This window comes from Canis lupus, chromosome 21 (genome assembly GCF_003254725.2).
Source record: "Canis lupus dingo isolate Sandy chromosome 21, ASM325472v2, whole genome shotgun sequence".
Classification (NCBI taxonomy): Eukaryota; Metazoa; Chordata; class Mammalia; order Carnivora; family Canidae; genus Canis; species Canis lupus.
The window spans coordinates 38,850,266-38,862,647 of NC_064263.1; positions in this window are offsets into that span (position 1 = coordinate 38,850,266).

Below are 12,382 nucleotides of genomic sequence, written 5' to 3' on the forward strand. Positions count from 1 at the left end.
ATTGGATTAAGGCCCATTTTAACGGTCTCATTTTAACTACCTCTTTAAAGGCCCCATCCATTACAGAAGTATTTTGAGGTGCTGGGGGTTAAGAGCTTAAACTTAAAAATTTGAGGAAACACAGCCCAGTCCATAATAGCCACCCTAATAAGATGTGTGTTCCTGAACCCTTTTCCCAAAACAGGACAGCAGATGGAATAGTCGCTTTGAATCAGTGACTATGGAAGAGCCTTTAGTTAGAGGAGAGGGTGCAGGCACCTTGCTGGGGTAGGCAGACTCAGGACAGAAACCCATATTGACAGTGTCCCATAACCCCTGCTATCCTAGAGTGAGCTGGGATGAGTGGAGAATTTACTATCTTTGTATACTGAAACAGTGTTAAATAATGTGCACGTTGATTATAAATCCTCCTAATATAATTCTACTACAGTAGCTCTTGCAAGATACATGCTGGGGAAAGATCACCACTTACTTTAGTGTAATATATATTTCCTGTAAAAAATATATTTTCAACAAAGCAGGATAATTCAGAACTTCTTCAGCTAAGCTCTTTGGAGACCAGCAGATGACACAGATAGAACAAGTAAGTCAGTCTCTCTGTACTTGGATATTTTAAAAATTGAGTTGGACTCAATGAATAACGTTGGGTCTCTCCTGGAAGCTCCAAGACTTGCTGTTTTCACAATTAGTAAGAATCCAATGGAATCCTAGGCAAGTCCACACAAATGGCAAAAATATACAAAGGAATCCAAAATGGGGCCAGAATTCTGGAGCCAGAGGGCCATAATATGGCGGCAGCTGGTGAATAGAGTTGGTGGCAGACCCTGTCCTTGTCTAATGGCATTCTGAGCCTCCGGAGGTCGGGCTGAGGTGCCATCCTTGCAATCAATGAGCTCATTACCCTGGGAAATCGCTTCTCCTCCCTTCAGCTCCTTTGCAGATTTCATTTGCATTTCCCCAGACCTGTTTTCATTTCCATCAGCCTGGGCGGGCAGTCCTGAGTCAGTTGGTGGGGGCTGGGGCTGGAGCTGCCTCATAGTCAAGTTACCCCCTCGATATTGCTTCTGGTTGGGCCTGTTTGGGCTTGCTTTGGCAGCACAATCCCGAGTGTCATTCAGGCAATTAAATAAGGTATTTTATTTTATTCAAGGGGGCTGTATCATGCCTATTTCAGGAGCTATTTGACAGGAACTGGGGCAAAAAAATGTCCCTTGAAAATGGCATCCCATCTGTAGCCCGATGCGAAAGGATCACAGAATTAGCTTTTCTTTAACACTATTATATTCTTTCAATAGGGTGTAAAGTTTTAGGAGATGAACTTTCATGCTCCATGTCACGGGAGCAGATTGGTTTTGCATGTGTGACAGAGCAGGCCCTGAGACTCCAGCCTTGGGGGGATGGTGTAGAAACACAGAATTCTTAAGTGAGTCAAATGTCTTTCCAAGGCCTGCATCTGCTTAAAAACTTTCCCTGGCTTCCTTGTGTCTGTTTTCGCTACCTGTTCACTTTCTTTTAACTCTAATTTGCAGAGTAACTTTGGGCCATTGTTCCCAGCTCTTGTCTAGAAGTCCATTTCTTTATTTAAATATAGCTGAAGCCATGAGTCTATGCATGTTGAGTGCCAACACCAAATATGGGCCATTCCAAGTCATTTTCTTGTCCTGCTTTCAGTTTCTTTGGAAATGAATCTTCTTGTCTTGGCTTAGACTCATCCACCTGGGCAACTGAGGTCCCAGACCTCCCTGTGCTTGAATTCACAGAGAGGGATCTGTGAGTTCACGGCCTCAGCAACTACGAGGTCATGGCTGGAACACAGGACTCATTTATATTGTGTTCTCGACTACGCTCTGCCCTTTGTCTTTCCTAGGACACTCAATTACTTTGTAGACTAAAAATTAAAGGGTTTTGATATGATTTCCGTACTTGGAACATGGAAAAAGGAAGAATATAATATCTAGAATGGTATTTGTTAAATAACCCTCTAAAAAATGGAACAGCATACAGTAATTTACTTACAATTATAGAAATTTTCCTACAAAAACAAAAAAAATCAACCAAACAAAAAATTCCAGGAGTATATAGGATTAACAATAGTAGGTCATCAAATTAGCTATCAGAGTAACAAAAGAGGACACATTCCAACTGGTTTTAAAAACAAATTCTAGTACTGTTTGAAATCACTTAATTATCTATGCAAAAAACATAAAGAGTTTGTTTTCCCTCCATTTCAAAGAATTACATAGCATATCCTAATATTGCTAGCGTTTGGTTTCCAAAAGGCCTTTATTTCTCATAAATGTATATTTGTGTGGAGCAAAGCTCTCAAACAAATAATTCGTGGTGAGATACAGTCTAGATATGAGTGTAATTCTACTATTTGGCAGGCACTCACTACAGAGAAGCACATAGTTGGAGAACTTCTGGACCCCAGGAATCTAGTGGGACTGTTAGAAAGTGAAAAGACCTCAAAGGGGAACTCCTTTTGAACACAGGAAAAGGCTAGAAAATGTAAACTAAAATGGCAATGCAGAAAGAAAAGGAAAATAAATTTCCCATTCTCTTCAGTTTTTCTCTTACTTTCCTTTCTATGTAGAGAGTATAATTGAATTAGGTGTGTTATGTGTAGAATAGCTCCACTGCCTCACTGCCTCTGGTGGGTTGGACACATTCAGGGGTCCCTGTGTTCTACTGAGGGCCCTTCCCCTGCTGCCCCAGGTGTGCCACCAAAATTGGCATAACCCATCACATTTGGGAGTTGACAACCCATCGAGAAGAGACAACATTGAGACCTTATTTAAGGCAAAGCGTTGCTAGGGATTGAAAAAGATTTCAAGAGGATGTCACCATATCCAAGGAGATCACAGTCAACAAGGAGATAAGGCGTAGTCATGTGGAAAATTAACCTGAGAAAAAGATAATCATAAGAAGTTTGAAAGACTCGGACAAAGAGTGCCAGGACAGGGTAGATAGGGCACTCTGCCTTTCGCACAGCCAGAGTAATAGAATCAACAACATGGCCCACATTCTTCAGATCTGTCTTCAAGTCCAAATTTGGCCCCATCCCATCACTTATTGGCTGTTAGCTGGTTGCCTGTTCCAGGCTCAGTATTTATGAGCCTGCTTCTTTAGATACAAAATGAGTTTATATTACACATAGGATTCTTACCCTATGGATATTACTATAGGATTATTGAGGATAACTAAAATAATATGTGTAAAGTACGGAACATAATATATATTCAAAAAATGTTACTCGCTTTCTTGCATCTACCCATATGTTGTCTTCAAAGCTTTAGGACCACAGAGACTTGTTGCAGAACTAAAACCCTGAGAAATAGGGCAGCCCAGGTGGCTTAGCTGTTTAGTGCCACCTTCAGCCCAGGGCGTGATCCTGGAGACGTGGGATCGAGTCCCATGTCGGGCTCCCTGCATGGAGCCTGCTTCTCCCCGCCCTCCCCCCCTCTCTCTGTCTCTCATGAGTAAATAAATAAAATCTTAAAAAAAAAAAAAACCCACCCTGAGAAATAGTCCAGCTATGAGAAATTTTGTAACTCCTTATAGTCCTGACATGGAAAATCCTGATTTTAAAAATGCACCCTCCACTCAGCTCTCAGTAGAAGCAAACTTCTTCTACCCATCCCCCCTTCATACTCACTATGTATACACACCTTCAGCTCAGCGCAGGCCAAGAAGTACATGTGACCTGACAACTGAGCTAGAAACCTAAGTGCCGGATTATAGGTTGGGGCAGTTCTGGGCAATGTGCTGCCCCCAGAAAGAAGACAGAATCTCCTCTAAGTTTCTGTGGGAAAAGTGGGCTCACTGCCACCCTTCCCTGGCCCTGTCTCAGGCACCAGCACGAGACTGAGCCTCAACTTGACCTCTGCACATTAGTACTGCCTATAGCCCCGTGGCTGCCCTCAGTAGCCCCCCTCCTGCCTGCATTCCTGCCAGCAGTCTTCCTCACTCTTGACTCCCTGTCTGACCATATCCCTTTCTGACAGTTTTCTGAGCTCCAGCTAAACCCCAGCTGAAGACCGTGTTGCCTCCCCACTGCCTGGTGGGTCATGACAGCACTGTGACTGATGGGGTGGAATGAGTCATCCCCCCAGAGAGTGATGTCCCTGTTTCCTTAAGTCCATACGTGAAAGTGGGTGGCCATCATAGATTGGGGGAAAGGCACTGGAAAGGACGATAATTGCCAGGGTGAAAGGAGAAGGAACCAGCATGGAGCTAAGGAATCCAGGAAACCCCTCCTCCAGGTAGAACCCTCCAAAGGTTTCTGCAGGACACTTGGCAGGAAATCTGAGCTCCTTCCCATGGCCTGCAAGGCCCTGCACGATCCGACTGTGCTGCTCCCTCTGAACCCATCTGCTACTTGCTCTCTTCTCTCCCTTGGCTGTGGTCATGCCACCTTTCTTCCAGTCTCCTGGCCACTTTTTTTTTTTTCTCCCTCACCACTCAGAGCTTTCCCTTCTCACTTGTTTTCCCTAAATGCACTTCCCCAGCCTCTCGCAGTAGGGGGCTTTCCCGTTACTCAAGTCTCTGTTCAAATGTCATGCTTCTTCAAAAAGAATTTTCCTGACCACTCTGTTAAATGCCATCCACCTGCCCAGTCGCTTCCTAAACCATTACCCTGATTTATTCTCATCATAGCACTTATCCTTCAGAAACGATCTTATTTATAATTGTGTTCTTATTTCATATATCTCCTCTGCTAGAAGGTCATCACAATGAAGGCTGAGACTTATTCACTCTTGTGGTCTCGGTTCCTAGAACAGTTAATGACACAGAGCACAATCCCCCAAACCAGCATCTGGATGGGCAATTCACATCATTCTAGAAACACATCTGGCTACATTATAAGCTGGCTGACATTGAAAGGGCAAATCGAACCACCAAGAGCAGCAAAGATGTCAAGAAGGGGGTTAGACAGACAAAAGTTATCCAAGGAAAGTAAGATTCCAGCCACCTGGACTGGGATTTGGTCTTGAATGGACCAGAACAGACAACAGGATCCCACTCTGTGTTAGGGATTAGGGTGGTCTCAGCCAACAGGAAAGCTTGAATTCAGCAAGAGAATCAAGCGGAACTAAGAGAAAGAACCAAGGTTGAATCCTGGAGTGAACAAACCTACCTGGAAGAGGGAAAGGAAGCTTTGACATAGGCAAGACAACTAACCAGCAATCAACCCTGAACGTACAGGTTTCCAAGTCTGAGAGCAGTGCCAGTGGTCTTGGTGCGCGTGCACGACATAGAACCTCATCAGTTTTGACCCAGAAAATGATGACTTGATTCTTGACCCATGCCAAAGGGGGTCCAGGGTTTGAGGGTGGGGAGTGAGGGTTCGGGGAAACCCATGCCATAAGAGCTAGGGAGAGCAGAGCCACTTGGAGGTGGGAGTTGACAGCTTCTAGCAGGCAGCTGCTGCAAGAGTTAATCGGCTCACGGTTCCCAGAGGCAGCCGAAGATAAATAGCTGTGTGCTGTGATTACTCTTCCTTTTAAACTGTCCTGTGTCTCCACGTTACAGGCAACACTTTCTGGAGTAAGTAAATCATGCCCAGCATTCATCTCACACATACAGACAAATATGAAATCAACATTTCTCCATGGTAAAAAGGTCCCGCTGATTATCTGCTGCTGGTGGGTATCCTGAATGTCGCTCCTCTTCTCTCAGGGAAGAGAAGGTTCAGAAGGCACTGCTTCCTGACAGGGCACGGTTAGGGGCAACTGTGGAAAACACAAACTGATCATTCTGAAACGAGAGTAATTATGCCAATTCTGGGTAGTCTTAACTAGCTCTGTATATAGCAGTAAGACAGTATCTGTTGTGGATCTTTATTCAAACTTCACAAGAGCAGAATTAGTTGAGATGAAGAGAGTGTGTATTAAAGACTGTTCCCTCAATAGAAAACTTAATTTATTTGCTTTTAATTTACCTGCATGTACAGGTTTCTTTGACTGTATAAAGTCTGGCTATGCAATTAACTTTAGGATCATCTACAGCCCATAGTCCTGAAGGGAGGCATGGAAACAGTGTCAGACATTGCAGTGATTCTGGCCCCAACCTGTGGTCCCATGCTCCAGCACCTCTGCCTCTCCCATGGTTTTTCCAGGAATTCTGCGAGGGTCTTAAGCAATACTTACTAGTGAGCCCACTCACTGGGTGTGGCCCAGGCTTTCCATGCCCCTCCCAGTGCCCGCAGGGCTCTTCTGTACCCTGCAGAGCCCACCAACACACATGGCCACCTAGGTGCCATGAAGGGTGGGATCCCAGAGCCGCTCAGTGTGTTGTTTTGTGGTAAAGAATGCTTCTTCCCCTCTTTTCTCTGGAACTCTGTGGGGGGATCTTGATAGAATTACGGCAATGGGTTATTGAACACTGGTTACCATGTGCCAGGTACTAGCCTAAATGCTTTACAGGTTAATTCATTTGATCCCCATAACAATCCTACAAGGCAGATGCTATTTTAATGATGGGAAGACTGAGGAACAAGAAAGGCAACTCGCCTAAGACTACTTGTGTCATTGAATGCTACAGAATTTTAGTGAAATAGCTGGTTTTCTTAACGCATACAGAGGAAGAGAAAGTCATCCTCAGTATACTAAATGCATTTGTACACACGATGCGTAGATAGAGAAATGGTATCATACCATATAAAACGCTTTTAATGCAGTTTTCTCACTTCCTAGTTTTTGGGCATGAGACTGTGTAATGAATATCTATCTTTTTAAACTGCTGCATGGTATTCCATTGTGTGAAGATACCATGATGTATTTAACGAGTACTTTATTTTCCACATGAATAGGGTTTTCTAATTTTTCTCTTCTGTTAATGCTTAAATGAATCTCTTTGGACCTGTATCTTTAGACACTTGTCCTGTTATTTCCCTAAGATTACATTCTAGAAATTGCCTTCCCACATTGAAGGGGATGCACATTTTCAATTTTGATAATATATTACCCAACTGCTCTCTAGAAAGTTTGTTTTATCAATTTGAATTTACACCAGAGCATATGAGAATGCTGTTACTCATGCCCTAGCCAGCATTGGATACTGTCAATATTTTTCATCACTTTTAACCTAATAGGCGAGAAATGACATCTCACTGATATTTTAATTCGTGTTTCCTTGATAGCTGGTGAGGTTTGGCACTTTTTTCACCCTGAAAACATATGTATCTATTCTACAATGTCCTAACCTATCTTTAGGCCATTTTCTATTGGAATATCCTCTTTATCTTACTGATTCGAATGAGCCCTGAAAAGATCAGGCAACCTAAACCTTTGTTTGTAACACCACTTGCAAATAATTTTCATAGTTTGTCTTTTAATGTAGCTTTATGGTGTTTAGGTAGATGAGTGGATCAGGGCTTATTTTTGCTCTTCACAAGTTATGAGATTTTATGTGGTCAAATGCATTATTAAGCTCTTGCTTTTAGCCAATAATTCCACACATTTAAGTCTTTCACCACCACAAGATTACATAAATATTTATTTATATATTCTGCTATTTTAATGGTTTCTTTTTTCCAGTCAAAACTTTGATACATCCAGGATTTATTTTAGTATAAATTATGGTTCAAGGCTCAAACCTGTTTTTTCAAATGCTTTTCTACTTGCCCCCAATCATATTTTATTGAATAATCCATTTAATAAATAGTTGATTCTTTCCCTAATATTTTAAACTGACATCATTAATATATACGAAATTATTATACATACTTAACTCAGCTTCTGGATTTTCTTTTTAGTTTTATGGATCTGTCTGACTACTCTGGTACCATACCACAGTGATAATTTAATTTCCAATAGGGCGAGTCAATCTCATTACTCATTTTTCTTGGTCTTTTCATGACTATTCTAACACAATTATTCTTCTAAATGAACTTTAGAATCATTTGGTCAAGTTCCAAACAAAAATCTCATCAAATTTTAATTGGGATTGCATTAAATGTATAAATTAATTTGAAGAGAAATGACATCTTTAAAATATTGAAGCTTCTAATCCAGAAGCATGGAATGTCTCCTGATTTATTAACATCTTTTATGTCTCTAAGTTAAGTTTGTAATATTTCTCAGATAGATGTGTCATATATCTTATTAAGATCGGTCCTTGTTGTTTTACATTTTTGTTGCCTTTGTTAATCTGACTTGAAAATGTATTTCCAAATAGCTATTTCTACTATAGAGAGAAGCTAATAATTTTTAAGTTACTTTGGTAACTGCAAACTATGAAATGCTTTTATTAATTCTGTTTTTCAAGTGATTCTCATTTTTTTGCTAGGTAGACAGCCTTAATCATTAGTAACATTAATTTTGTTTCCTCCTTCATAATATTTATGGGGCTTATTTTGGTTGAATCATTGTTTTGACACATATCCTAATATGGGGACCCATTTGGAGCAGGGTAATTCTTGAAAAAATATGGTTCTAATAAAGTGTAGAATCATCATTCTCTTTTTAAAATAAGTATTGTCTTTAACAGACTCAGCTGACCATTAAACTTTCCCTAACTTCCATTCTAATTATGGGGGATTTACTTCATTCTGTATTTCATTCTTAAATTATTTTCAGATTTTAACAGTGGGAGAGAGAAAGAGCAATAAACTGAGATTGAAGTGGCTAAAGCTGTGGACTCCGAAGCCAGACAGTCTAGTTCAAATACTGCCTCTGTTACATATTAGCATCATTATTTTGTGCTAATTATTACAGTACCTGAATATGGTTTCCAAATCTGTGAAGTGGGGGAAATTACAGTACCCACTTAATTCAGTTGTTGTAAGGGATCTTTCTCTCTCTCTTTTACACACACACATGCAATGCACACAGTATAACAATGCCTGACTGATAGTAAGCTCTCAATGAACACTTAGTATGCTTTTTAAATTTTTCTTATTTCCCAATTATTGCTACTTGCTACCCATCAAGAGGGCAAGCTCAGCCTGTCTTCATATTAGCAAACCTGAATAAAGGCAGATCCAACTCCAGAATCGTTGATGACTAATGTGTATTTTCATTGCGGTTTAATGGAGAAGCAAAGCAGTAAAACATTCCTGAAATATCCTTAAAGTTCTTCCACTTTTCCAAGGTTCTCTTGTAGTTGCCATTTTTCTCATTGTCTCTCTCCCTGGCCCCAAACTTCTCTTTGCTGCCTCTAAAACAAGTATTTAAGTTTTGTCATAGTAAATGCACTGGGACCATTGTGAGAAATTTAACTGCATTTAACTATATCACATCCAATCTGAAGTTGAAACCCAACTATAACCCTTTCATATCCTAGCGCTCATCTTCTGCTCTCTCTTTCCCTACCTCGACATTTAACATATGGCCAATTAAATAAGGTTAACTCTTCAAATGCCTACAAATATAGAGGAAATCATTCTTTGCATTTCAAGTAGGAAATGATATGCACCACTATTAACCAATCCAGTATATTTATGCAGTGAATTTATGTACGTGGGTACAGAAAATATGATTCTAGAAAATAATGTGAAATGTAGATCATTTATGTGAATCAGAGAGAATGAGAAGACTGTTCGGAATTTTTTTTTTAAGATTTTATTTATTTATTCATGGGAGACACAGAGAGAGAGAGAGAGAGAGAGAGGCAGAGACACACAGGCAGAGGGAGAACAGGTTCCATGCAGAGAGCCCGACATGGGACTCGATCCCAGGTCTCCAGGTCACACCCCCTTGCTGAAGGTGGCACTAAACCGCTGAGCCACCAGGGCTGCCTGGCTGTTCAGAATTACTGATGTTCCTTTCTGAGATGAACAAGACTACTGGTGATCTACGATTCTCATTCAACCCATGCCTAAGCTGAAAGATTAATGATTTGATTTTTGGATCACATTAAAAAGTCATGTATATATGGAGGGTATCAATATAGCTTTGTATTTTCCTGTATTTTCTGATTGGATTATTCAGTTGCAGCATGATGTTTAATTATAGAGGTGATGGTAAGTATAGATGTCACATCTTTGGAATGATTCTAGTGTTTTCCTACTGTCATTCTGGGTGCCAGCTCTTGGTTTCAGCTAGAATGTTTCTTTGCATATGAAGGGTCTTAATTTTTCTTACTAGGGTAAAATTTTTAAAAGCAGAAATGGTTATTGAATTCCATCATACACATTTTACTCACTGTTGATATGATCATACGGCTTTGAATTGATTTATTAATGTGTCAATATTGACTTTGTCATTCCAAATATTTTTGAATTCCCAATTAGAATTTACCTGATCATTCCTTAAATTTATCAAATCTGTATTGAATGGCTAAGATTTATTATTTGTTAAATCCCAGTGCAGTCATTTTCGTAATGTTTTGTAGGAATGTAGGAATTTTCTGGCTTGTATTCATACATAGAGTTGTTCTGTAGGTTTGTATGGTTATATATTTGTGGTGTGTGTACTATTTTTGTCAAATACCTGTCACTGAGTTTATTCTAGCTTCATAAAATGAATTGAGAGGTTTTCTGTATTTTTCAGTGCTCTGGAGAAAAGTAGCATATTTACTATAGTCTATTTTCAGTATGAAAATATAATGTTTAAAACACAGAAACCCTTGAGTCTTTAAAGTTTGATAGACCTTGCCTGGGAAACTACTGACTCCAGGAGTCTCAATTTTACCACGATGATTTATCTGTTTTATTTTAATAAGCTTTATTTTTATTAATAGTCTTAGATCAAAGAAAAATTGGTAAGATAGAGCAGAGGCTTCCCATTTACCCCTCACTCAGGTTCCCTTTTATCAACACCTTACATTTGTGTGATATATTTGTTACTATTAATGAACCAATATTCATGCATTATTAAGTAAAGTTCATACTTCATTCACATTTCCTTAGTTTTTACCTCGTGTCCTTATTTTTTTTTAATTTTATTTATTTAAGAGAGAGAGAGCATGGAGGGAGGGGCAGAGGGAGAGGAGAAAGAATCTCCAGAAGACTCTCCACCGAGTGCGGAGCCCAACATGGGGATTGATCCCAGGACCCTGAAATTATGGCCTGAGCTGAAATCAAGAGTTGGCTGCTTAACTGACTGAGTTACCCAGGTGCTCCCTTTTCCTGTTTTAGAATCCCATCCAGGATACCAATTTACATCTAATCACATCTCCTTCAGCTCTTTTTGGCTGTGACAGTTTCTCAGACCCTCCTGGTACTACAGAATGCTCCAAGCTCATCTGTGTACTTCCTGCCTCAGTCCAAGAATGGGCCATTTATCCAAAGAGCCCTGATTCTTCTCATTACTGATGGGTATTAGATGCTAAGAGTTGGGTAATAGGAGTGCTTGTTGCTACTGGTTGTCATTGCTTCTAGGTCCTCTCAGCTGACACAGCAATATGTATGGGTATAATAACCCGTGTATATGCATATATCTATACCATTTTTACGTGTAAATATGCATTTATCCTGATGTCTCCAGCTCTAATCCATTATCATTTGAATGATTCTAGCTTCCTTCCCTTGCTTCTCTGTAAATTGCAACATTGAGAAAGCTGGATCCTACCACCTGCCATCCATTACTTGATTATTAACCTCTACTATGTATGTATAATAGTACCAGAATTATTAACCCATACACCATGGTAAAGAATTTTAATGCCTAGAATACAATGCTGTGTGCAGTTTCTTTTGCCTTTAGTCTTATAGACTTCACTCTGTTTCCAAAGTTTCCTTCCCATTGCCTTCACTGAGCTTGTTTCATAGATTTGTAAAACAAATTGTTCTATCACATCGTGCCTTGGTCCTGGGATTCCCCAACCCTCTAAGTGATTTTTTAGTTTGCATACATTAAGATTCACTCCTTGTGCTGTAAGGTTCTATGGTTTTGACAAATGGATAGTTTCAGATATGCACATTTACAGTATCATGCACAATATTTTCACGGCCATAAAATATATCCTGTGCTTCTCCTATCCAATCTTATCTCTTTGCCCCTCTCCCTGGCAAACACTGTTCTTTTAACCAATGCTATAGTTTTTGTTTCCTCCATTCACATAGCTGGAGTAATACAGTATGGAGTCTTTTCAGACTGGCTTCCTTTGCTTATCAATATAACTTCACATTTCATTTGTGTCTTTTCATGGACTGAAAGCTCCTTTCCTTTTATTGCTGAATTATATTCTATCATATGTATGTACCACAGCTTGTTTATCCATTTACTGATTGAAGGACATCTTGGTTACTTCCAGTTTTTGGTGATTATGAATGAAACTAATATAAATATTTGTGTTCAGGAGACAATCTTGTCTTGTTCCTGCTCTTAGGGGAAAACCTTTCAGTTCCTCACCACTAAGTATGATGTCATCTGTATGTTTTGTCATGATGTCACAGGAAGTTTCTTATCAACTTGAAGAATTTCCTTCTCTTTTAGTC